Source organism: Rhinoraja longicauda, chromosome 10, assembly GCF_053455715.1.
Source record: "Rhinoraja longicauda isolate Sanriku21f chromosome 10, sRhiLon1.1, whole genome shotgun sequence".
NCBI classification, from domain to species: Eukaryota; Metazoa; Chordata; class Chondrichthyes; order Rajiformes; family Arhynchobatidae; genus Rhinoraja; species Rhinoraja longicauda.
Genome location: NC_135962.1, coordinates 28,345,750 through 28,373,329, shown reverse-complemented (window position 1 = coordinate 28,373,329; position 27,580 = coordinate 28,345,750). Strand labels below are relative to the sequence as shown.

The following is a 27,580-nucleotide window of genomic DNA, read 5'->3' as shown; positions in this document are numbered from 1 at the left end:
CTGCATGGATGCAGGAGGTAGCACTGATGCAGTCATCAATGTAGAGTTCAGGGATAGGGCCAATGTATGCCTGGAACAGGGATTGGTCAACGCACCCCACAAAGAGGCCCTTGCAGGTGTCCAGAGCTTCACCTTGGACTTGGAGGAAGTGGGAGGAGTCAAAGTTGAAGTTGTTGAGAGTAAGGACCAGCTCCGCTAGGCAGAGTAGCGTGTAAGTAGAGGGAAATTGAATGGATCTGCGCTCGAGGAAGAAACGGAGGGCTTTAAGGCCTTCCTTGTGGGGATGAAGGTAGAGTGACTGAACGTCCATAGTAAAGATGAGGGAGTGGGGGCTCGGAAAGTTGAAGTCATTAAAGATACGAAGGGCATGTGAGGTATCTTGGACATAGGTTGGGAGAGATTGGACCAGGGGCGATAGGATGGAGTCGAGGTACATGGAAATAATTTCCGTGGGACAGGAGCAGGCAGAAGCAATGGGTCTGCCAGGGCAGTTGTGCTTGTGGATTTTGGGGAGAAGGTAAAAACAGGGTGTGCGGGGCTGGGAAATGATATGGCTGGAGGCTGTGGAAGGCAGACAGCCAGGAGTGATGAAATCAGTAATGGGGTTTGAGATTAAGGCCTGGTGCTCATCTGTTGGATCATGGTCTAAGGATAAGTAGGAGGAGGTGTCTGAGAATTGTCGCCTGGCCTCCGCCCAGTCGAGGTCAGCAAGCCAGACTACCACGGCACCTCCCTTGTCGGCGGGTTTGATCATGTCAGGGTTGCTGCAGAGTGAGCGGAAGGTTGTACGTTCAGAGGGGGTGAGGTTGGAGTAGGTATGGGGAGTGGAAATGTTGAGACGGTTGATGTCACGTCAGCAGTTAGAAATAAAGAGGTCTAGTGCGGGGAGAAGACCGTGCTGGGGAGTTCAGAGGAGGGGGACAGGTGGAGATGGGAGAAGGGCTCACCACTGGATGGTGAGGACTCCTTCCCATAGAAAAAGGCACGGAGGCGACGGAAGAAAAGCTCTACATCGTGGCGGACCCAGAACTCGTTGAGGTGGGGGCAGAGGGGAACGAAGGTGAGGCCTCTGTTGAGGACAAACCATTCCGTATCAGAAATGGGGAGGTCAGGGGGGGTGGTGAAGACATGACAAGGGTGGGGGTTGTGATCAGAGGAGGGCCGGGGAGTGGACAAAGGCCGAGGCAAGATCTGGTGGGGAGATGGTGGGTGTTCAGAGAGGAGGGGGGCATGAGGACTATTGTATGGATGGATGTGGTCGGGGTAACCTGGTTAAAAGAGGGGGAAGGGGAAGACCCATCACTACTGAGGTTCTCCGGAGGAGGGGGGGAGCAGTGGGCCCCGGCAGAGTCAGACCACGTGCTGTCGGAGTCGGTATCGTGGAGGCTGTGGACCTGGTGCTGAGCCTGGAACTCAGGTGAGGGGACGGCTCCGACCTGCTGGTGGGCGGTGGAGTGGCGATGGTTAGTGGGGTCGCTGCTGGATGCCCGTGAGGGGCTGGAGTGGAGATATGGGAGACAGTGAAGGTCTTAAACATCTTTCCTACAACAGGCTGACCAAAACTGAACACAAAACTCCAAATGTGGCCTCACCAGTGCCTTGTATAAATGTAACAATAGACAATAGACAATAGACAATAGGTGCAGGAGTAGGCCATTCAGCCCTTCGAGCCAGCACCGCCATTCAATGCGATCATGGCTGATCACTCTCAATCAGTACCCCGTTCCTGCCTTCTCCCCATACCCCCTCACTCCGCTATCCTTAAGAGCTCTATCCAGCTCTCTCTTGAAAGCATCCAACGAACTGGTCTCCACTGCCTTCTGAGGCAGAGAATTCCACACCTTCACCACTCTCTGACTGAAAAAGTTCTTCCTCATCTCCGTTCTAAATGGCCTACCCCTTATTCTTAAACTGTGGCCCCTTGTTCTGGACTCCCCCAACATTGGGAACATGTTTCCTGCCTCTAATGTGTCCAATCCCCTAATTATCTTATATGTTTCAATAAGATCCCCCCTCATCCTTCTAAATTCCAGTGTATACAAGCCCAATCGCTCCAGCCTTTCAACATACGACAGTCCCGCCATTCCGGGAATTAACCTAGTGAACCTACGCTGCACGCCCTCCATAGCAAGAATATCCTTCCTCAAATTAGGAGACCAAAACTGCACACAGTACTCCAGGTGCGGTCTCACCAGGGCCCGGTACAACTGTAGAAGGACTTCTTTGCTCCTATACTCAACTCCTCTTGTTACGAAGGCCAACATTCCATTGGCTTTCTTCACTGCCTGCTGTACCTGCATGCTTCCTTTCATTGACTGATGCACTAGGACACCCAGATCTCGTTGAACTCCCCCTCCTCCTAACTTGACATAACCTCCAACTTCAATACTCATGGTATTTGGGTCAATTTACAGACATTAAAGCAAATAATTAAATAAATGAATCCTTCTCATTTTGGCCAGATCTGACCAGGTAAGTACCACAGGGATTGGTGCTCAGGCCCCATATACTTATAATCTATGTCATTGTTTTAGCTGAAGGAACCATATGTCATATTTCCAAGTTTACCAGGTACAATACAAAATTAAGTAGATTATGAGGATGGAGAAGGATATTAAGAGACTTCAAGGGGATATGGACAAGCTGGGTGCGTGGGTAATGGAATGTATCACATGAACAAATGTGGAGTTATCAACTCTGTTGCACGTGAAGGAAAAGCAGAGGACTCGTTAAATGGTGGGAGATTGGACATTGCTGATTTCAAAGGGATATGGGAATGCTTGCACACATGTCACTGAAGGTCAGCAAGCAATTAAGAGGACAAAAGCAAATGTCACATTTATTACGAGAGTTTGATTCCAGGCATCAAGGATGTCTGAATTTGTCCAGGGCCTTGATGAGACTGTACACAGATTTGCAGTTACAGTTTTGGATTTCTTACCTAAGAAAGGATGGACTTGGCCAGGAGGGGGCTCTGTGAAGATTTGTTTAGTTTAGTTTAGTTTAGAGATACAGCGCGGAAACAGGCCCTTTCGGCCCACCGGGTCCGCGCCGACCAGCGATCCCTGCGCACTAACACTATCCTATACCCACCAGGGACAATTTTTACATTTTCAAAGCCAATTAACCTACAAATCTCTACGTTTTTGGAATGGTGGGAGGAAACCGAAGATCTGGGAGAAAACCCACGCAGGTCACGGGGAGAACATACAAACTCCGTACAGACAACACCCGTAGTCGGGACCAAACCCGGGTCTCCGGCGCTGCATTCGCTATAAGGCAACAACTCTACCGTTGCGCCACCATAAACACTTGAACATTTCTTGGAATGGAAAGTTTATATGAGGAGAGGTTCAGTGGACTGGGTCTGTATTCTCCCAAGCTTCGAAGAATGAGAGATCTCATCGGAACATACAACATTCTTAAAGACAGGCTGGAGCCAGAGAGAATGTTTTACCTGACAAGAGTACAGGTCCACAGGGTGACATTTCAGTTTAAAGGGTAGGCCATTAGGACTAAGTGGTGGAAACATTTCTTCATTCAAAGCAGGATGAACCTTTGAAATTTTCCTCAGAGGATGGTGGATGTTGATTCAAAACAGAGATCGATAAGTTTCTTGACATTGAGGCAATTACGGGATAGTGCTGTTAAATAGTACTGAATTAGAAGATCTGCCATGAACCTTGATAAACGGTGGATCAGGCTGGAGGGGTCTATTCCTTAACGTGCCTTAATTAGGCTCTGGTGCCATCTGATAAAAAACTGCCATGAAGTGTTTCAAGAGACATCATGGTGCATATCAATTCCAGCCTCCTAAACAGGCTTAATTCATTACCTATCAACCATCATAACAGGTCCATGACAGATACCATCTCCTTAGCCCTCATCCCCGGATCATCAAGATAACAACTATGTCAAGCTCCTATTTATTGACTATGCCTTCAAAACTATAATTTCAAACATTCTCATCTCCAAACTCCTGATCTAGGATTAAGCACCCACTTCTGCAACTGGACCTTCACTTCCTGACCCGTAGAGAGCAACCAGTTAAGTTCAGGCAACAAAACATTCTCCACGATAATTCTACACATCAGTGCCCCACAAAGCTGTGTGTTCAGCCCTTTATTATACTTCCTACATACTCATGACTATGCAGCCAAATTCTACTCCAACTCCATTTATAAGCTTGCAGGTGATACCACCGGAGTGAACCGGATCTCAAACTATGACTAGATAGAGTACAGGGGAGACAGAAAGGTTAGTAACCTGTGTCAAGACATAACCTCTCCCTCAATGCCAACAAAACAAAGGTACTATTCATTGGCTTCAGAAAGTGAGATGGAGTACACGCTCCAGTCTGCATCAGTGATGTTGAAATGAGATTGTCAAAAGCTTCAAATTCAAAGGCAGAAATATAACCAACAATATGTCCTGGTTCAACCAGATTTACGCTATGGCCTAGAAAGCACAGCAACACCCCAACTTCCTCAGACGACAAAGGAAATTCAGCATGTATTTTGATTGATTGAAAGACACAGAATGAAAATTGGCCCATTGCCCAATTAACTGACAAACTCATACATCTTTGGGACGTGGGAGGAAACTGGAGCACCCAGAGTAAACACATGGTCACAGGGAGGATATACAAACTCCACACCGACAGCACCTGAGTTCAAGACTGAACCAGGGTCTCACATTGCAATGCAGCAGGTCTACGAGCTGCACCACTGTGCCACCCCTGTCTCCAATGACTCTTACTTACGTCCACAGATGCACTATTGAAAGCATCCTATTGGGATGCATCACAGCTTAGTTTTGCAACTGTTCTGCCCAAGATTGCAAGAAAATGCAGAGTTGAGGATGTAGTTCACAGTTCATCGCATAAACCAGCATCTCCCTTCAACCCCATCTACACTTCATGCTGCCTCTGTAAAGCAGCTAACAGAATCATGGACCACTCACACTCTGGATATTCTCGCTTCTCCTCACTCCCATTTGGCAGAAAGTACAAAAGCTTCAAAGCACATTACACTACATCCAAGAACAACGTATTTTTACCGTTATCAGACTCAAGTGGACCTTCCATCTGCTGAGGATGTAGTTCTGAATTAACAATCATCCTCATTGCCGTCCTTGTGCTTTCTTCTCTGCACTTCTCTGTACTTGCGTTAGTATATTCTACACTCCGTTTCCTTTCTTTTTTTGCACTACCCGTTGTACTCATGTATGGTATGATTGCACTCATGCATAGTACGATCTGTCTGTCAGCATGCAAATTAATGTTTTTCACTGTATCTTGGTACACATCACAATAATAAACCAATAAACTTTGCCTTTATACTCCACTCCTCATTGGCTTTCCTGATCTAAACTCCTTACCTGGTTCACAACCCCCTCTCACCCTACTTCATTCCCAGTGTCACATCTGGCACGATGACCCCACTTCAAAGCACTTCTCTAGTCATCCTCTCCAGCCTGTAGCACATTTCGCCCCGCTACCCATGGTCTGCAGCACAAGGATCCTCCCACTACATAATGTAAGTCCCTTGTTTACAGTGGAAACACTTCAAACCAAAAGTTCAAATGACATCAAAGTCACATTACACTTGACAAAGACACAGTCATAAAGTAATACAGCACAAAAAGAGACCATTTGGACCAGCTCATCCATGCCAACCAAGGTACCCCATATCTAAGCTAATCTCATTTACCTGTATTTGGCTCATGTCCCTCGCAACCTTTCCTATCCTGCTCCTAACCTGCTCAGACTCCTATTCATAGACTACTGCTCTGCTCAGATTCCTTTTCATAGACTACATTTCTGTTTTCAATATCATTGTCCCATCCAAGCTCATCTCCAAACTCATGGAACTTGGAGTCAGCACTCATCCTAGACTTCCTGACCCACCCACCACAGTCAGTGACAAATTATTTTTTTAGTTTAGTTTAGTTTAGAGATACAGCGCGGAAACAGGGCCCTCAGCCCACCGGGTCCACGCCGACCAGTGATCCCCGCACATTAACGCCATCCTCCACCCACTAGGGACAATTTTTACATTTACCAAGCCAATTAACCTACATACCTGAACGTCTTTGGAGTGTGGGCGGAAACCGAAGATCTCGAAGAAAACCCATGCAGGTCACGGGGAGAACGTACAAACTCCATACAGGCAGCACCCCCAGTCGGGATCGAACCCGGGTCTCCGGCGCTGCATTCGCTGTAAGGCAGCAACTCTACCGCTGCGCCACCGTGTCGCCTTAAGATTATCCTCTACGATAATCCTAAAGATTTGTGCCCACAAGGATGGGTTCTCAACTCTCTTCTCCACTCCTAATACATTCATGACTGTGCAGCCAAATGCCAATCTAACTCAATTTACAAATTCGCAGACAACCCCACCATAGTAGGCCAGATATCAATGAACAATGAGATAGAGTTCAAGAAGGAGTTAGTGAAACTCGTAACCTGGTGCTATGACAACTTCACCCTCAATGTCAGCAAGACAATGGAGATTGTGATCAACCTCAGGAACTGAAGTAGTACACACAACTTACATTGATGGTGACGAAGTCGAGATGGTTGAAAGCTTCAAGTTCTTAGGAATAAATATCACCAGCAATTTCTCCTGGACCAGCCATATTGAAGCAATGGCCTTGAAAGCACACCTGTGCCTCTACTTCCTTAGAAGGAATAGGTTTGGCATATCCCCACCAAACCTCACCAACTTCGACAGATGTGCCGTAGAAAGCATTTTATCAGGATGCATCACAGCGTGGTTTGGAAACAACGCCATCCAAGACCGCAAGAAATTGCAGAGTTGTGGACGTAGCCCAGACTATCACGTAAACCAACCTCCCTGCCATTGACTCCATTTACACTTAACGCTGCCTCGACAGACTGGTTATAGAGTTCTGACATAGCTTCAATTTTTTAATTTTTTAAGAAAAAATAAAGATGAAAAGAGGCTGGAAAAAAAGACTATAAACTAATAGAGAGAGAGCAAAGAAAAAAGAGAATTACTAACATAAAGATTATGGGGATAGATCCGGGAGTTAATGAGTATAGTTGTACATCCAACCCTAAACTCAAGTTTTAACTTTAGTTTTAAATTTTAGTTTTGTGACAAACCCATTTACTTTTTTAAAAATTCAATAAATGGAGACCATATTTTTAAAAATAGATCTGGTTTGTCAATTAAGGCAAACCTTATTTTTTCCAAATGCAAGGTCTCGGTCATTTCCGTAATCCACATTTTAATAGTGGGGGTTACTGTTTTTTTCCAAAATTTAAGTATAAATTTTTTCGCAGTTATTAAACTGTAGTCAAGAAAACGTCTCTGACTTAGCGTAAAATTTGTAATGTGTTCTGATAATCCTAAAGTTATTAATTTTGGATCTAAAGTTGGTTATCGATAACTTTAGAAATTATTTTTAAAATATCGATCCAAAAATGTTGTATGTTTGTACAAGTCACAAAAGTGTGAGTTAAATTGGCTTCTTGAAATTGACATTTATCACAAATAGGAGAGATACTTGGGAAGATCCTGTTAATTTTGTCTTCGAATAATGTAGTCTGTGTAATATTTTAAATTGTATTAATGAGTGTCTAGTGTTTAACGAGCATTGATGTATGTGTTGTAAACTTTCGTCCCATATGTCCTGCGTTATGGGTTGAGCCAATTCGTCCTCCCATGCTCGTCTATATGATTCTGATGACGGAATGTCGGTATCTAAAAGAGTGTTATAAATATAAGATATTAATTTATTTGTATTGTAGTGACAGTTCAAGCATTCATCAAGAATTCCTGGGCCTCTAAATCTATATTCTTGCGTATGTGATTTTACGTAATCTCTGAGTTGTAAATATCTAAAAAAATTATTAGCATGTAATCCATACTTCTGTTGTAATTCCTGAAAAGAGAGAAAAGTTCCCTTATGATAGAGGTCTCCCACCATTTTAATTCCATAACTTTTCCATTGAATGAATCCTCTATCTGAGACAGACGGTTTGAAAGAAGGGTTATTTGCAATGGGTAGGAAGAAAGATAAATTACTCAATTTTAAAGTGAGTTTTAATTGTTTCCAAATACGGATAACACTATGTATAATCGGATTTCCTCCATATGTTTTTTTATTCAAAGTTATTGGGGCGAATATTGGTAAGCAATCCTCCTTCTCCAACTTTAACCAATCTGGTTGCTGATCAATGTCGTTCAGCCAGAAGGTTATATTTTTAATATTAACCGCCCAGTAATAAAATAGGAAGTTTGGTAAAGCGAATCCTCCATTAGTTTTAGACTTGCATAAATGTCTTTTATTTATTCTATGGGTCTTATAATCCCAAATAAAATTAGTAATAATTGAATCCATTTTTTTGAAAAAAAAATTTGGAAGGTGTATCGGAATTGCTTGAAATAAGTATAGTAGTTGTGGGAGGAAGATCATCTTTATAACATTAATTCGACCAGCTAGTGAAATGGGGAGTGTTTTCCAAAATTGGATATTTCTATGTAATTTAATAACTAAAGAAGGGAAATTTGATTTAAATAAAGAAGTATATTTCCTAGTCACGTAGATTCCAAGGTATTTGAACTTTTCATAGGCAATTTTAAAAGGGAATTGTTGAAGTATAGCCGGATTTTGTTCCGTAATTGGCATGATTTTGCTTTTGTACCAATTAATTCTATATCCGGAGAATGAGCCAAATTGAGTTATGAGATTTAGTAAATTCGGAATGCTAATTTCAGGGTTTGTGATGTATAATAGTACATCATCCGCATATAAGGAAATTTTGTTAATTGTATGTTTAGTGTTATAGCCGTGAATGTCTGGGTGTGATCTGATCACTCTCGGCGAGTGGTTCTATAACGAGGGCAAATAAAAGCGGGGATAGTGGACATCCTTGTCTACAACCTCTGGATAAGTGAAATTTTGGTGACAACATTTGGTTTGTCAATATTCTAGCTGTTGGAGTTTTATATAAAAGTTTCACCCATGAGCAAAAGTTTTCACCGAATTGGAATTTTTCCATCACGGAGAAAAGATAGGGCCATTCCACTTGATCAAATGCTTTTTCAGCGTCTAGCGAAATGATTGCTAAGTCTTCGTTTAATATTCTATTTGAGTATATTATATTGAACAAGCGTCTTAGGTTATAGAAAGAATATCGTTTAGATATAAAGCCTGATTGGTCAGGGTGTATTAATTTATCAATAACTAAACTTAATCTATGGGCTAAAACTTTAGCTAATATTTTCTGATCATTATTCAAAAGAGCTATGGCTCTATACGAACCAGGGTCTTCAGAGTCCTTATCTTTTTTAGGGATAAGTATTATTGTTGATTCAGTCAAAGTTTGTGGTAATATCTGTTGTTTAAAAGTGTAACTATATACAGTTTGTAAGCGTGGGGAGATCAAGTCACTAAATTTTTTATAAAATTCATTATTTAAGCCATCAGGACCAGGGGTCTTCCCATTTTTCAAGGACTTAATGACCTCTTCAATGTCATTCGTAGTTATTTCTGCGCCCAGTAAATTTCTCTCATTGTCATTTAAACCAGAGAGGTTACATTTCTGCAGAAAGTTTTGCATATTCGCAGCTTAATCAAGAACGAGTCTCACCCTCTCCCATTAGGCAAGAGGTACAGAAGTTTGAAAATGCATACCTTCAGTATCAGGGACAGTTTCTTTCCAGCTGTTATCAGGCAACTGAACCGTCCTTAGACGAAGGGATTAAAAGTACCATTAGCAAATTTGCAGATGATACTAAGTTGGGGGGTAGTGTGAATTGTGAGGAAGATGCAATAAGGCTGCAGGGTGACTTGGACAGGTTGTGTGAGTGGGCGGATACATGGCAGATGCAGTTTAATGTAGATAAGTGTGAGGTTATTCACTTTGGAAGTAAGAATAGAAAGGCAGATTATTATCTGAATGGTGTCAAGTTAGGAGGAGGGGGAGTTCAACGAGATCTGGGTGTCCTAGTGCATCAGTCAATGAAAGGAAGCATGCAGGTACAGCAGGCAGTGAAGAAAGCCAATGGAATGTTGGCCTTCGTAACAAGAGGAGTTGAGTATAGGAGCAAAGAGGTCCTTCTACAGTTGTACCGGGCCCTGGTGAGACCGCACCTGGAGTACTGTGTGCAGTTTTGGTCTCCAAATTTGAGGAAGGATATTCTTGCTATGGAGGGCGTGCAGCGTAGGTTCACTAGGTTAATTCCCGGAATGTCAGGATTGTCGTATGTTGAAAGGCTGGAGCGATTGGGATTGTATACACTGGAATTTAGAAGGATGAGGGGGGATCTTATTGAAACATATAAGATAATTAGGGGATTGGACACAGTAGAGGCAGATAACATGTTCCCAATGTTGGGGGAGTCCAGAACAAGGGGCCACAGTTTAAGAATAAGGGGTAGGCCATTTAGAACGGAGATGAGGAAGAACTTTTTCAGTCAGAGAGTGGTGAAGGTGTGGAATTCTCTGCCTCAGAAGGCAGTGGAGGCCAGTTCGTTGGATGCTTTCAAGAGAGAGCTGGATAGAGCTCTTAAGGATAGCGGAGTGAGGGGGTATGGGGAGAAGGCAGGAACGGGGTACTGATTGAGAGTGATCAGCCATGATCCCATTGAATGGCGGTGCTGGCTCGAAGGGCTGAATGGCCTACTCCTGCACCTATTGTCTATTGTCTATTGTCTATTGTCCTCTCACCATCTAGAGAGCAGTCCTGACCTCCCACCTACATCATTGACAACCTTCACAATGTTTTTAATCAGACTTTACTGGACTTTATCTTGCACTAATCATTATACCCTTTATCCTGTATCAGTACACTGTGGATGGCTTGATTGTAATCATGTATAATGTTTTCGGTGACGATACCACGCAACGGAAAGGTACATGTAACAAAACTTAACTATCCTATCCATGTACCTGTCCAAACGTCTGGTAGATAATTCTATGTACCCACCACCCATGTTCAAACATGCTCAAACCCAAAACAAACAAACAATTCACTGGAATATGGAGTTTTAGTTTAGTTTTAGTTTTGAGATACAGCATGGAAACAGGCCCTTCGGCCCATTGTCGAAGCCAATCAACAATCACCCGTATTCGAGTTCTAGTCCGACACACTAGGGACAATTTACAGAAGCCAACTAACCTACAAACCTGCTGGAATGTGGGAAACCAGAGCACCCAGATGAAACCCACGCAGTCATAGGAGGAACGTACAAACTCTGTACAAACAGTACCCATAGTCAGGATCGAACCCGGGTCTCTGGTGCTGCAAGGCAGCAATTCAACCGCTGCGTCACTGTGGTAAACATGGATAATCATCTAATTTGATGTAAAACTAGAGGTATCTTTGGTTATTTCATGTTTCCAAGATCTATTGGTATGTCTTTTAATTATTACAATATTTTATAGTGGTTCTGCCCTAAATAACAATGATAACATTTTAGAACATATAACTTAGAACAGTACAGCACAAAAACAGGCCCCTTTAGCCCACAATTTCTACGCCGAGACTGACTCTTATCCGCTTGTTCATAAGCCATATCCCTCCATTCCCTGCATATCCATATGCCTATCCAAACGTTTCTTAAATGCTACTACCATATCTGCTTCAACCACCACCCCTGGCAGCACGTTCCAGGCACTCACCACTCTCTGCGTACAAAAAGTTGGGCTCAAGTCTCCCTTAAACCTTGCTCTCTCACATGCCCTCGTGTTTGATTTTTCTATCCTGTGATAAAGATTCTGGCTGTCTTCCCTATCTGTGCCTCACATTCTTCTACCAGGTCTCCCCGCAACCTCCAGTGTTCCAGAGAAAATAATTCAAGTCTGTCCAACCTCTCACTGTTGAATTGCCCACTAATGCAGGCATCATTCTTGTAAACCTCCTTACATTCAACACCACAGACTTGCTCAGATTAAACTCTATCAGCCATTTCTCCACCCATTTCTGAGCTAATCTATATCCCTTGACAGTTTTTCTCACAGTCTGCAACCCCAGAAACCTTGGTGTCACCTGCAAACTTACTAACCAACTTATCTAGATTTACGTCCAAGTATTTTATGTAAATCACAAACAGCAGCGATCCCTGCGAAACATTACTGGTCACAGACACCCCAGTCTGAATATTGTCCTTCCTCCACAACCCTCTATCTCCTATCAGTAAGTCAGTTCTGAATCCATACTAGTTTATCACTGTTAATCCCGTGCATCTGAAATCTTCTGGCCGGGCCTACCATGAGGGAGTTTGTCAAATGCCTTACTAAAATCCATGTAGGCAACATCTACTGCCCTGCTCTCATCAATCAACTTTGTCACCTCCTCAAAAAATCTGATCACATTAGCAAGACATGACCTGCATTGACTGTCCTAATTAACCCATTCTCTTCTAAATGGGAGTAAATCCTATCCTGAAGAATCTTCTCCAATAGCTTCCCTACCACTGATATGAGGCTCGCTGGGCTGTACTTTCCTGGATCCTCTCCATTTCCCTTCTTAAATAAAAGAACACCATTACCTACTCTCCAGTCCTCCAAGACCTCATCTGTGGATAGAGAAGATGCAAAGATCATCTTCAAGGCTCCCACAAACTGCTTTCTTGCCTCTCTATTTAACCTGGGAAAAGATACCATCAGGTTGTAGGGATTTGTCTACCTTAATGCTCTTCAAGAGCCCCAACACCCTCATCCTTCTTGATCTCAAGCTGCCCTTGCATATTATATTCTCCACACTGATCTCACTGTCTACCATGTCACCATGTCCTTGGTGAAAACGTCCAAAGTACTTGTTCAGTACCTCACCCATATCCTCAGACTCCAAGCACAAATTATTTTCTTTATCCTTGAGTAGTCCGACCTCTTTGGTCACCCATGGTTCTCTTACTTTGCCAATCTTATGCCTCCTGACTGGAACATGCCAGTTCTGAACTTCGATCAAATGGCCTTTAAATGACAGCCACATGTCAAATGTGGACTTACCAAATAATAACTGTCCCCAGTGAACCATACTGAGCTGCAGCCTAATAACATCCGTAGTTTGCCTTAATCCAAATTAGCATCATCCCACAAGGCCCAGCCTTCTTCCTATTCAGTTTCAGTTCAGTTTAGTTTATTGTCACATGTACCGAGGTACAGTGAAAAGCTTTCGTTGCGTGCTAACTAGTCAGCAGAAAGACAATATATGATTACCATTTACAGTGTATAATTGTGTATCACTGTGGTGGATGTTCATGTTAAAATGTATTTTGTGTGTTCTGTTGCTTTTTATTGGTATGATCGGATGGCAAATGAAATTCCTCGTATGTTGCAAACCATACTTGGCAAATAAAGTATGATTATGATGATGATAAATACATGATAAGGGAATAATGTTTAGTGCAAGGTAAAGCCAATAAAGTCCAATCAAAAGATAGTCTGAGGGTCACCAATGAGGTAGATAGTCATTCAGGACTGCTCTCTAGTTGTGGGAGGATGATTCAGTTGCCTGATAACAGCTGGGAAGAAAGTCCCCTGAATCTGGAGGTTTGCGTTTTCACACTTGTTCCCGATGGGAAAGGGGGGAAGAGGGAGTAGCCAGGGTGCGACTCGTTCTTGATTATGCTGTTGGCCCTGCCGAGGCAGCGCGAGGTATAAATAGAGTCAATTGAAAGGAGGTTGGTTTGTGTGATGGTTTTCAAAACAATCATAAAACTTATGGAAGATGGACCACAAAATGCTGGAGTAACTCAGCAGGTCAGGCTGAGCTTCTCTGAAGAAAAATAATACCTGAAGATTCGGGTCGAGACCCTTCTTCAGACTGAGAGTCAGGGAAGAGGGAAACTAGAGGTATAGAAAGCAACAAAGAACAAATTCATGAAAGGGATGAAAAGAATAAACCAAAGCCAGCAACCCACTGTTCCCAGAATGCTCTTCCACTCTTCCCATATATATTCCTTCCAAACGCATTTGTTTTAATGTTCCCTCCTTATGTATCTGGTTATAGATTTATGTAGCACAGAAACAGGCCCTTTGGCCCTTCCCATCTCTGCCGACCAAGATGCTCCATCTAATCTAGTCCCATTAGCTCACATTTGGTACATTTCCCTCCAAACCTTTCCATTCGATGTACCTGTCTAAGTGTTTTTAAATGTTGTTATTGTACTCACCTCAACTACCTCCTCTGGTCATTCCATATACCCACCATCCTCTGAATGACAATGTTACCCCTCAGGTTCCTATTAACATTTTTCCCTCAAACCTAAATTCTCTGGTTCTTAATTCCCCTACCTGGGGTAATTGACTCTGTGCTTTTCCCTATCAATTCCCCATATGATTTCATAGAAATTTCATAAGACCACGTCTCAGCCTCCTGTGATCCAAGGAATAAAGTCCAAGTTTGCCAAATCTCTCCCAATATCTCAGGCCCTCAGGTCCTGGCAACATCTCCATAGAACTTCTTTGCACTCTTTCCAACTTAATAACATCCTTCCTAAAGCAGAGTGACTAAAACTGAACACAATATTCCAAATGCGATTTCACCAATGTCCGTACAACTGTGACACAACATCCCAACGTGTGTACTCAATATCTTGTCTGAGATAAGGCCAATGTACCAAAAGTCTTCTTTGGCACCCTATCTACTTTTGATGCCACTTTCAGGGAGCTGTGCACATGTACTCTTCGATCCCTATTCTCTACAATTCTACAACACTCTCCAGTGTCTCGCCACGCACTGTTAAGTTCCTGCCCTGGTTTGACTTCCCACACTTATCTGCATTGAACTCTGTTGGCCATTCTTCAGGCCACCCTCCCACCTGATCAAGACTCTGATGTAATTTTTGCTAACCCTTGTCACTGTCTACGATACCACCTACTTTAGTGTCATCTGCAAACTTACTGGTCATGCCGTGCAAATTCTCATCAAAATCATTTAAAAAAAAGTGTGGAGAATTCAAAATGCAATGGCAGTTTATGATTGAGAAAGAGTGGTTGATGGGGCTCTTGAAGAGCATTAAGATGGAATTTATCCCGGGTAATTGAGAAAGGCAAGAAAGGAGATTGCCAGATCCTTAAGATCTTTGCGTCTTCTCTTGCCGCAGGGCTGAACCCGGAGAACTGGAGATTAAATAACGTTGTTCCATTATTTAAGAAGGGAAGTAGAGAGAATCCAGGAAATTCTAGGCTGATGGTAGGGAAGCTATTGGAGAGAATTATTTGGGATAGGATTTACTCCGATTTGGAAGAGAATGAGTTAATTAGGGATAGTCAGTATGGCTTTGTACATGGCAGGTTATGCCTTAGATTGAGATTTTTTGTAAGTACCAAAGGTGTTCGATGAATGTATGGTGAATGTTGTCTGCATGGATTTTCATAAGGCATTTGATAAAATTCCCCATGGTAAGCTTATCCAAAAAATGTTAATGCATGGGATTAACAGTGATTTGTTCATATGGATTCGGAACTGGCTTACTGACAGAAGACATAGGGTTGCGTGGAAAGAAAATATTCAGGCTAGAGGTATGCGACCAGTGAATTTTCACAGGGACCTGTGCTGGGACCGCTGCAGTCTGCGATATATATAAATGACTTAAACATAAACATAGATGGGATGATTAGTAAGTTTGCAGATGACACCAAGATTGCTGAGGTTGTGGACTGTGAGGAAAGCTGTCAAAGTATACAGCAGGATATAGATCGGGACGAGGAAATGGCACATTGAGTTTAATCTGAGCAAGTGTGAGATGTTGCACTTTGAGAGGTCAAATTTAAGGGGGAAATATACAATTAATGGCCTGACCCTGAACAACATTTGATGTACAGAAAGATCTTGGGGTCCAAGTGCATAACTCCCTGAAACAGGCAGCACAAGTAGACAGAGTGGTAAAAAAGGCATATGACATGCTTTCTTTCATAGGTCAGGGCATTGAGTACAAGAGTCAGGAAATCATTCTTCAGTTTGTGACATCGCCCCCTCCCTTGGACGCTGGTCACTAACACTGGCTGACTGGCCAGGAGAGACCAGCAGAGGACAGTCCCCAACATCATTGGTAATAGGTGGGTCCAGTCAGCTGATATTGGTTGGCCACTTGAACCTTGACAGCCCACTCCCTATAATACCCAGGCATTCTAACCAGAGGGGAGTGGATGACAGAAGGAAAAAGGGGAAGAGCCTTCCTGCTAGCTGTCTTTCCCTGTCGCAAGGTTGAAGAAGCCAAAGCCACTGGGACAAACCCAAGACCACCAGCACCACTGCGTGGTCAAGACTAAGCTGCTGGGAAGAAGCCCTGGACAGCCAGCATCTCTACTGAGGCTCTGGTTGAGTGGCCAGAGAAAGCCTGAGATACCAGTGCTTCTACCTACCCAAGGACAACAAGGGACTGCACCCACACAGAGACAAAGACTGGCCGGCCAGCAGGTTAACCCAGAGACTGCCGGCACTGCCTCTTCAAGCCTAAAGTTAGGCCGGCAGCATAAACATGTGATCACCAGGATAATCCTGAGACCACCAAGCCTAAATTCTATTAGAGCTGAATATCTGTGGTCAGAAAATTACTGGAGAGTATTCTGAGGGATACGGTATACAAGCATTTAGATGGATAAGGGCTGATAAGGAATAGCCAGCATGGTTTTGTATGTTGGAGGTCGTGTATCACAAATCTGATTGAGTTTTTTGAAGATGTGACCAAAAAGGTTGAGGGCAGAGCTGTAGACAGGGTGTGTAAATATGGATTTCAGCAAGGCATTTGACAATGTTCTGCATGGTAGGCTGCCCCGGAAGGTTAGAGTGCATGGGATCCAATGAGGGATAGCTGATTGGATAGAGAATTGGCTTAATGGAAGGAAGCAGAGGGTGATGGTGGAAGGTTGCCTTTTGGACTGGAGACTTGTGACTAGTGGTGTGCCTCAGGGTTTGGTGCTGGTCTGTTTGTCATCTATATCAATGATTTGCATGAGAACGTACATGGCATGATTAGCAAGTTTGCAGATGACAATAGTGGGTTGTGTTGTAGATAGTGCAGATGGTTGTCAAAATGTGCAGCAGGATCTTGATTGCTATGGAATAGTTGATGAAATTTAATAAAGAGAAATTAGGTGTTGCATTTTGAGAAGTCTAAAATGGGCAGGACCGACACAATGAATGGGGAAATGGGGGGGGGGGGTAAGATGGAATGGAAATATGTTGTCAAACTGGAAAGGGTGTGGAGAACATTTATGAGGATGGTGCCAGGGTTCAAGGGCCTGAGTTATAGGGAGCGTTTGAGCATGCAAGGACTTTATTCTTTGGAGCGCAGGAGGATGAGGGGTGATCTTGCAGCAGTGTACAAATTTATGAGAGGACTAGATCAGATAAACACAGTCTCTAGCCAAGAGAAGAGGAATCGTGAACCAGAGGACATAGGTTTTAGGTGAGGGGGGGAAGATTTAATAGAAATCTGAGCGGTAACATTTTTACACAAACGGTGGTGGGTAAAAGCACAAAACTTGCCGGAAGTGATTGAGGCAGGTACTAGCACAACATTTAAGAAACATTTAGACAGGAACATGGCTTAGAGGGATGTGGGCCAAGTGTAGGCAGGTGGGACCAGTGTAGACTGGACATGTTGGGCCGATGAGGCTGTTTCCATGCTGTATGATTCTATGACGCTCTTTGACCACCTGTTCCTCTTCTCAAGGCAAGGTTGAACTGCAGGGAGAAGCCCGAGATCGCCATCTTTCCTCCCTCGTCAACCAGGACTGCGCTGCCGGGGCATCCCCAAAATTGCCAGGCTCACCGTGCAAGTGTCTTAACCTGGGACAGTGTCTACATGCAGTCTTGGACTTTCCTACCGCTGTAAATAGAATATATCATGCGAGTTCACCCTACAGCATGTGTCAGTGTGATCACTGCTGAATTTGGCATTATCCCCGACACTTCACTGGTGGAGAATGTGGGCAAGACCACATGGGCTTCTTGCATGATGGGAGAGGTAATCCAAGGAGAGGATTGTTACTGTTTATAAAGTTTTCTAGATGTTAATTCCTCATCGGATCGTTCACCTTGTTGTGGTGAAGAGGCTTGCGTGCCCCCACTGTTTCCGAGAGCGATGCCATTGGAAGCACTAGCTTCTGGTAGGGCCACCCATGGCGATAAGGTCGAGGATGAGGGTCCAGACTAAGAACGATCCAATGTACAAAACCTCAACGGCGGACAAAGTTATCTTGAACTCAACGGTTATGAAGGCGGATGAAGGCTGCAACAGATCTATCAGCTCCAATCGTCTTGGTTCCCTTGCCATTGGAATTAGTTGATTGATTTGTGAAGGACCGCGTGCTACTTGGAGTGCAACATCAAGTACACGTTAAACAAACACACGCACAGGCGTCTTCATTCTGGCATCGGAATGTAGACCATCATCCTTGACCTCTACTGCTGAGCAAGTATGCTGCCATGGATGCATTCAGAGTAGAACTTGGCATCTTCAGAGGCACCCAGTATTTGTTTAGAGATATTTAACTAACTAACTAGACTATTGCTGCTGGAAATGTGAACAGATATTTTCTATCTCAAGTCCCGGGATTGTTGCTAAAGGCGGGGGGGCTACTGAAATCCATTTGGACAATGTCTACAGCTTGCCTCCATCAACCTTCTTGGCCACTTGAACCTTATCAGCCTACTCCCTATAAAATCCAGGCATTCTCGCCAGCGGGGAGAGGGCTTCAATGGAATTTGGTTTGGCTGCATTTTGAAGTACAGTGCGCAATTCTGCAGCCTCATTACAGGAACGATGTGGAGGCTTTCATAGGGATGCAGCGGAGGTTTACCAGAATGATGCCTGGATTTAAGGAGTTGTTAGGTTCAGGGAGAAGTTGGACAGACTTGGATTGCTTTCTCTGGAACGCCGGAGGTTACAAGGAGACATGATATAAAATTATGAGAGGCACAGATAGGGTAGACATTCAGAACCTTTTTTCCCCAGGATGGAAATATCAAATACTAGGGGGCATAGGTTTAAGGTGAGGGGGGGGGGGGAGCAAAGATTAAAGTAGATGTGCAGCAAAGTTGTTTTTTTACAGAGTGGCGGGGTCCTGGGATACGCTGCTAGTGGTGGTGGTTGCAGCAGATATAATAGTGGCATTTAAAAGATTTTTGGATCGGCATGTGGATATAAAGTAAATGGAGGGATATGGAGCAAATTCTATTCTCAACAGGACAAATAATTACAACAACAAACATCTTAACAGGAAATGCATACTCCATGTTCAGAATTTAGAGAGCTTACTGAGTGTGTTAGGTCATAAGGCTTTAAGTCATTGTAATTTAATGTAAAATGAATCATCATTTTACTGTGTAATGAATCATAATTTTCCATCAACAAGTGATGTATTTCTGGGAAAATGGGGGATGGATTGGTCTATTGGGAAACGTGAGAAGGTACAATTGAGATTAAGCAAAAATAGAGAACGCGATTCAGTTCAATTATTTCTAAAATTGTCCTGGTATTTCCAAATATTTAATCAAATACACCCTTTGCTCACTCATCTCACCTGAAGCATCAAATTCAAATGTGTGTGCCTCATCTTGCACATTATACCCCATTCTATCACCAGGTCTTTGATCCAAGTACTCTTCCTGACACCATTAATAAATGTGATAAAAATGTCAATTAAATTTTACCAAATTGTTTGGGTTAAGGAAAACATAATTGCTATTTTGAAAATTATCATGGTTTGTTAACTTTCTATATAAAATGAAACATTATATGCCGAGTGGAACTAATGAGGCTGTAATTCAGAAATTCATTACATTTGACCATTTACAGCTCTTGTATGCTTTTGCTCCTCCAAAAATAATTTTCATTTTGAACGCATGCACGCATTTCATATTCTGGGTATCCATTGCAGCCCCACCTACTGTATACAGTACAATGTAATCTACATTTATATGCCAACGTACACATTTGACGAAACCAATAATTTTCTTCATTAATAAAGTATACATAATACAATCCCAAGTCCTGCATTTGTTCTACTAAAAGTGTTCTTTTATAATGCTAAATTCTTTTTCCCTTTATACTGAATTTATTCTGATCAATGTATAATTCTCTTTAACCAGTTATCCATTTTAATAAGACCATCTGTAAGGTTCCCCATAATTTGCACAAGAAACAGCCCAATCCAGCATGAGCAAACAGTTCAACAGATGAGAGTCAAGATCGAAGCAAAACTGCAGGTCCCTAATGGTTAACCCACAGACTGCGTTTGAGGCACAGTACCTCAGCTGTCTCCTCAGGTGTCACGCCCTTCCCAGCAGCCATTGCATCACAATCACTGTCTCAGATTGAGGCCGGCTCCTCTCAAATTACCACTCCAAAAAAAATTACAACCAACCAGAAAAGCAAGGACCATCCAACAGTAAACACAATGCACTTTAAAAATATTTCAAATGGAAATCAGCATTTGTCTCTGTAATCTCAATGTCACATATGAAAATATTCTGTGTTCAGGTGAATAGCAAATGCATAATCATAACGACAAGAAATGTCATCATAACACCCAAGGCACAGATGAAAGGGAAAATGATTAACGCAATCAAGCATCCCTCCTGTTCCAGCCAGATGAGACCCAAAAAAGCCAGAAAAATATTGATATGTACTCATTTACTATGAGTCTTTACATGCCTTTCATTTCATAAAATGCCACCATTTTGTCTAGAAGTGCTTCCTTCTCACATTAAATATTAACAATATCATGAAGATATATCCATGAAACTATAGCTCTAGGTTTAGCAGATGAAGAAACATGTTTGCCTTACTTTAGTAGAATCTCTTAAGTATCTATTTCTTTCATTTAAACACAGATGCTTCAGGACAGTATAAAAAAATTGAATCCCTTAAAATTATTAGCTCTACATTTAATTTAAATGACATAATCTGCATCAACTAATGTAGAAATTAATGCCATAGAAAAGTAGTTGAAGCTAAAAGCAAATTAAAATTATGTTCTCGGCGATAGGATGAATTTATAACTGATGACAGTGCCTACAATCAAACAGTAGGCCCTTTAGTATATTGCAAGCTTATGCCCACGCTAGTCTCCGAACAATACATGATTCTGCAAGTGTGTGAAAACACCGCCTTAATTATGTCATTAATAATGCATTGTTACATAGTGCAACATATTTAACCTTATTATTTTGTCATTTGCAAATTCAGTTAAACCGTGTTTTCTCAAAAAAATAAAAGTTAGAAAAACATGTTTCAAGGCAAATGTCTATGCACCAGAAGCATAGGCCTTCTTATTCCGATCTGCAGAGTACACTGTATTGATGCATCAGCCCACTCGTGCGATTTAAATAATACCACACGCAAAGAAGAAAGTCTGTGTAGGCATTTTTCCTACACCACACCAGTGTTCAATTCAGGTCTATGTCTATCACCAGTTGGTATTTTTAAAAAGGAAGTCTAATGATAAAGAACTTACCTTTTCTCTTTATGCCATCTTCCTTTCGGTTTGTTCACATCTGTCGGATGCGCTGGGAGGTGCCTCGTTTGACCTGCTGCATGCTGCTATGACATCAGTCAGATGATACAGCTCACTATGGGACAGACTGCTGTTGCTATAGCAACTGAGATGTGCTGTGAATTTCTACCGCAGGCCCAATGGCTCTGAGAAGGTCGTCCCTCAATGTGCTGTCAGAAATTGGCTACAAACGACAGTTTTTTAGAAAAGGAGAAAACTAAGTAGGATCTGCTTTACAGCAGCAGGCTTTCAGCTAGTCAGAACATTTCATATGGAACATATGTAGAAAAAGGGCAGCACTGAAGCAGGCGCGTGCAGTCTGCCTCCTTGCAGAGACATCGGAAAGGATTCAAAAGGAACATTTTGTTAATTAACAAATGAAAATCCAATTATTCTCCAAGAGATTAGGGGTTACATATTAACTGTTGCCTCTGTGCAATAAATCAGCAAAAGGACGGATGATTTTATACACTATCGAAAATAAAATTAAGTACATAAACAACGGAAGGGTGTTGGCCTGGAAGTAGCTTTAGCACTGCATGTACACAGACAATTCCAAACTGACATTCTGCAAGGAACTGGGGTGCCTGTCAACTTCAGTCATCTAAAAGTATAAAGTATTGTCCAGTGACACATATGGGTCTTCATAATAATTTGGGTGAAATGTTTGGAAGACCAGGTTCCGTACCAGGTTCCATACTACTTCTATTAATGACACTGAAGGCATAAATAAAGAGTATGTTTAACAACATTGCCAGGAGAAGAATGGGAGTTGATCAATGTAATATAACCCATCAGCTCTAGCACATCAAACCATCAGCATGGGCACTCTCAATATTTCACCAATCAGAATAAATAAACTGCATCAAGTCCCATCAACTCAAGTTGAGTCAAGTTTATTGTCATTTGAATTAGAGTGAGTTACACTGAAACAATGGAAAGCTTGCTTGCTGCAGCATCATACCAAAGAAACATACCAATGACAGTACTGGAAATGGTCCACAGTGCGTCTTTGCTGAGGTAGGATTAGGGTTTTCAGGTTGGTTATAGTTCAAGAACCTGACAGTTATAGGAAAGTAGCTGTTCCCGAACCTGATGATGAGGCTTATTATGTACCTCCTGCCAATAGTGGCAGCAAGAATAGAGTATGCCCCAGATGGTGGGGGATTCATGATTATAGAACATAGAACAGTAAAGCACAGGCCCTTCGGCCCACAATGTTTGTGCCGACCATGATGCCCAGCTGTACTGATCTCATCTGCCTGCACATGATCCTTGTCCCTCTCTTCCCTGCACTTCCATATGCCTACCTAAAAGCCTCTTAAATGCCACTATTGTAACTGCCTCTACCGCCAACCCTGGCAATGCAATCCAGACCCCACCACCCTCTGTGCAAAACATTTGCCCCGTACCAGTTGTTGTCACGCCATTGGGTGAGTGGGCAGATGCATGGCAGATGCAGTTTAATGTGGATAAATTTGAGGTTATCCACTTTGGTGGCAAGAACAGGAAGGAAGATTATTATTTGAATGGTGACATTAGGAAAAGGGGAAGTACAACGAGATCTGGGTGTCCTTGTACATCAGTCACTGAAAGTACTGTAAGCATGCAGGTACAGCAGGCAGTGAAGAAAGCTAATGGCATGTTGGCCTTCATAACAAGAGGAGTTGAGTATAGGTGCAAAGAGGTCCTTCTGCAGTTGTACAGAGCCCTGGTGAGACCACACCTGGAGTATTGTATGCAGTTTTAGTCTCCAAATTTGAGGAAGGCCATTCTGGCTATTGAGGTTGTGCAGCGAAGGTTCACGAGGTTAATTCCCGGGATGGCAGGACTGTCGTATGTTGAAAGATTGGAGCGACTGGGGTTGTATACACTGGAATTTAGAAGGATGAGAGGGGATCTTATTGAAACAAATAAGATCATTAAGGGATTGGACACACTGGAGGCAGGAAACATGTCCCCAATGTTGGGGGAGTCCAGAACCAGGGGCCACAGTTTAAGAATAAGGGGTAGGCCATTTCGAATGGAGATGAGGAAAAACCTTTTCACCCAGAGTTCTGAATCTGTGGAATTCTCTGCCTCAGGAGGCAGTGGAGGCCGATTCTCTGGATGGTTTCAAGAGAGAGTTAGATAAAGCTCTTAAAGATATCGGAGTCAATGGATATAGGGAGAAGGCAGGAACGGGGTACTGATTGTGGGTGATCAGCCATGATCACAGTGAATGGCAGTGCTAGCTCAAAGGGCCGAATGGCCTACTCCTGCACCTATTGCCTATCACGCAAACCAACCTCATTCCATTGACTTTCTCTATATGCTGCCTCGGCAAAGCCACCAGCATAATCAAGGATCAGTCACTCCCTCTTCTCCCCTTCCCATACATAATTTTGAAAACGCATGCCTCCAGATTCAACGACAGTTTCTTCCCAGCCAATTGAACTGTCCTCTCACCAGCTAACATGTGGTCCTGACCTCCCATCTACCTCATTAGAGACTTTTGAAATATCTTTAATCAGACTTTATCTTCTTACACTAAATGTTGTAGCCTTTGTCCTTTATGTACACTGTGGACGGCTTAATTGTAATCATGTTTAGCCTTTTCTTTCACTGGATAGCACACAAGTTTCATTGTATCTCAGTACACCTGACAATAATAATAAAGTAAAGTAAACTATTCAGCATAACCTCTCCCTATAGCTAAGGGGCCTTGGGTCATGGTCATAGTATGGCGAGTCCGAAAACTTGTTGGTTGTAGAAGAAGTTTATTGCAGCCGCAATATTCGAATACAGAGTTAAACAACAAGGTAAAGGACAACCATCAAAAACTTACTGTCTTCTTCGAAGACTTCGCCGAACTGGAACTTTCGGGCGCCAAAAGCGCACATGACCACGCTGGCCAATCAGCGATGTCGCTCTCTGGACCAATCCCCATGGTCGCGTTCACACGTGACCTCGCTGGCCAATCTGAGGGTTCGACGACCCGGACCATTCTCTATGGTCGCTACATGACCCCCCCCAGAACCCGAGGTACGGAACCTAGCAGGGAGCCGGATTTCGCGACCATAACGAGTACGGAGAGGGGCAGCCTGAACCACAGGAGCCGGGGGTTCCGGACTTGGAGGAACTGCCGGAACGGGGGGTCCTGGAGGAACTGCCGGAACGGGGGGTCCTAGAGGAACTGCCGGAACGGGGGGTCCTGGACTGAGCGGAACTAACGGAGGTCGGCCTCTCCTAGGGGTTTGGCCGACCAGGACTGGTTGATCCGGATCCAAGTGTGCAGGTTTGAGCCGGGACACCGAGACGAGCTCACTCTTGCCGCACATGTCTAAGGTGAAGGTAGCCGTTCCCTTACGCAAAACCCGGAACGGCCCTTGATAGACCCTCTGCAACGGGGCGCGATGGGAATCTTTTCGCAGAAAAACAAACTCACAGTCCTTCAGGGAAGGCGATTCATGTACCATGGGACACCCATGACGTGAAGTCGGAACTGGAGCCAGGGAACCCACCCGTGCCCGGAGAGATGCTAACACTGATGGGACTGTAGGCAGCTAGTCTGAAGGGTCCGGAAACAAATCTCCGGGTACTCGAAGTGTCGAGCCATATACTAACTCCGCGGACGACGCACCGAGATCTAGCTTAGGAGCAGTCCGGATGCCCAGAAGAACCCAGGGGAGCTGGTCTACCCAGTCCGGGCCTTCAAGCCTTGCACTGAGGGACGCCTTAAGTTGACGGTGGAACCTTTCTACAAGTCCATTTGCCTGGGGGTGATATGCAGTAGTGGGTTGTAACTTGGAACCGTACAGTTCCGCGAGCGCGGCCCAGAGGGACGAAGTGAACTGCGGCCCCCTGTCAGTGGTAATAACTGCCGGGACCCCAAAACGAGCTACCCAATGGAGGGCCAAAGTCCTGGCACAAGACGCTGACGAAATATCAGACAATGGGAAAGCCTCTGGCCACCGGGTGAACCGATCCACCACCGTGAGGAGGTGGGTGTAGCCCCGGGAGGAAGGCAAAGGCCCGACTAAATCCACGTGGATGTGGAAAAAACGAACTGCTGGGACCTCGAACTCCTGTACGGGGGGCTGGACATGGCGCTGGACTTTAGCGGTCTGACAGGGGACGCAGGAACGCGCCCAACCCGCTACCTGTTTCCGTAGGCCATGCCAGACAAACCGAGCTGCTACCAAAGCAGAGGTGGAGCGGATGGACGGGTGCGCCAGCCCATGAATGGCATCAAAAACCCGGCGCTGAAGGGAGGGCGGTACTACCGGCCTGGGACGGGGAAGAGAAACATCGCACCAGACTTTCGTGCCTTCCGACCCGCTGGCTACCTGAGCCAACTTCAATCCCGAAGTGGTGGACTGATATGCCGAAGCGGTATCCGCTAGAAGCTGTGCCTCCGCAAGCTCCTGGGGATCCACCTCGCAGTCCACCGCCGAAATAGGGGAAAAGGCAGGTCTAGACAGGGCGTCTGCAACGGCATCAAGCTTACCCGCGACATGACGGACATCGGTGGTAAATTCGGAGATAGCAGTCAGGTGCCGCTGCTGGCGGGCCGACCATGGGTCAGACAATTTGAAAAATGCAAATGTTAATGGTTTGTAGTCCGTAAAGGCCACAAATGGGCGGCCCTCAAGGAAATACCTGAAATGACGAACAGCTAAATAGAGGGCCAGAAGCTCTCGGTCAAATGCGCTATACTTCAGCTCAGCCGAATTTAGTTGCCGGCTGAAAAACGCCAAGGGCTGCCAACGGCCACCGACCTGCTGCTCCAAGACCCCGCCCACCGCCACGTCAGAGGCGTCAACCGTCAGGGCCGTGGGGGCGGAGGGGCTCGGGTGGACCAACATGGTGGCGTCTGCTAATGCTGCCTTAGCTGCTGTAAAAGCCGACTCTGCGGCCGGGGACCATATCAACTCTACCGGTTTTCCCGCCAGGCACTGGAAAAGCGGGCGCATGACCCGCGCAGCTGCCGGAACGAACCTATGGTAGAAGTTAACCATACCTACGAACTCCTGTAGTCCTTTTACTGTGGTGGGCCTGGGAAATGCACGGATAGCCTCCACCTTCTCGGGCAAAGGGGAGGCGCCGGCAGGGGTAATTCTGTGCCCTAGAAAATCAAGAGAAGGGAGGCCGAATTGACACTTGGAGGGTTGGATAATGAGCCCGTGGTCTTGGAGCCGCTGGAACACAGTCCGCAAGTGGACCTGGTGTTCCTGCACTGAGGAGCTGGCGACCAGGATGTCGTCTAAATAAATAAACAAAAAGGGTAAACCCCGACCCACACGGTCCATCAGTCGTTGGAAAGCCTGTGCCGCGTTCTTTAAACCGAAAGGCATACGCAACCATTCAAACAACCCGAACGGAGTAATCGTTGCAGTTTTCTGTATGTCCTCCGGACGCACCGGAATCTGGTGGTATCCTCGCACCAAATCGATTTTGGAGAACACCACCGCTCCTTCCAGCCCAGACGAAAAGTCCTGTAGGTGCGGTATGGGGTAGCGATCAGCCGTGGTGACAGCATTGAGACGCCGATAATCGCCACATGGTCTCCACCCCCCAGATGCCTTGGAGACCATATGCAACGGCGAGGCCCACGGGCTGTCGGACTGACGGACAATGCCCATTTCCTCCATCTTCCTAAATTCCGCCCGTGCCACCACCAGTTTGTCTGGCGGTAGTCTCCTGGCCCGAGCGAAAACGGGAGGGCCCTCGGTGCGGATGTGATGGACCACGCCATGCTTGGCCGAAGGCGTGTCGAAACGTTGGATGAGCAGCTCTGGAAACTCCGCCAGGATCTCAGCATACGAGTCAGGGGCCGCGACGACGGCCTGGACAGTAGGGCTGGGCGGGGAGGCGATTGTCGGAGCGACGGGCTGCTCGCCGGCGGAGGGTCGGAGGTCGTTACCGCGGACATCAGGGACCAGTGAAAAAGCCCAGAGAAAATCTGCGCCCAGGATCGCTTGTCTGACGTCTGCTATGATGAATGGCCATTCGTACATGTGGAGGCCTAACACAAGGGACATCTTCCGTATACCGAAAGTGCGAATGGGGCTGCCATTAACCGCGATGAGGGTGGGACCTGTCTTACCCGTTCTGG

General features: G+C 44.6%; 1 protein-coding gene across 2 annotated transcripts in view; it reads right to left on the bottom strand.

Annotated features, from left to right (window-relative positions):
* Positions 1-21,565, bottom strand: part of akap6 (A kinase (PRKA) anchor protein 6) — a 291,928-nt gene extending 270,363 nt beyond the window's left edge. For both annotated transcript variants that reach the window (XM_078406526.1, XM_078406527.1), the window contains exon 1: positions 21,445-21,565. The gene's annotated coding sequence lies outside the window, so the exon portion shown is untranslated. The remainder of the gene's footprint in view (positions 1-21,444) is intronic.
* Between the last annotated feature and the right edge of the window lie 6,015 nt (positions 21,566-27,580).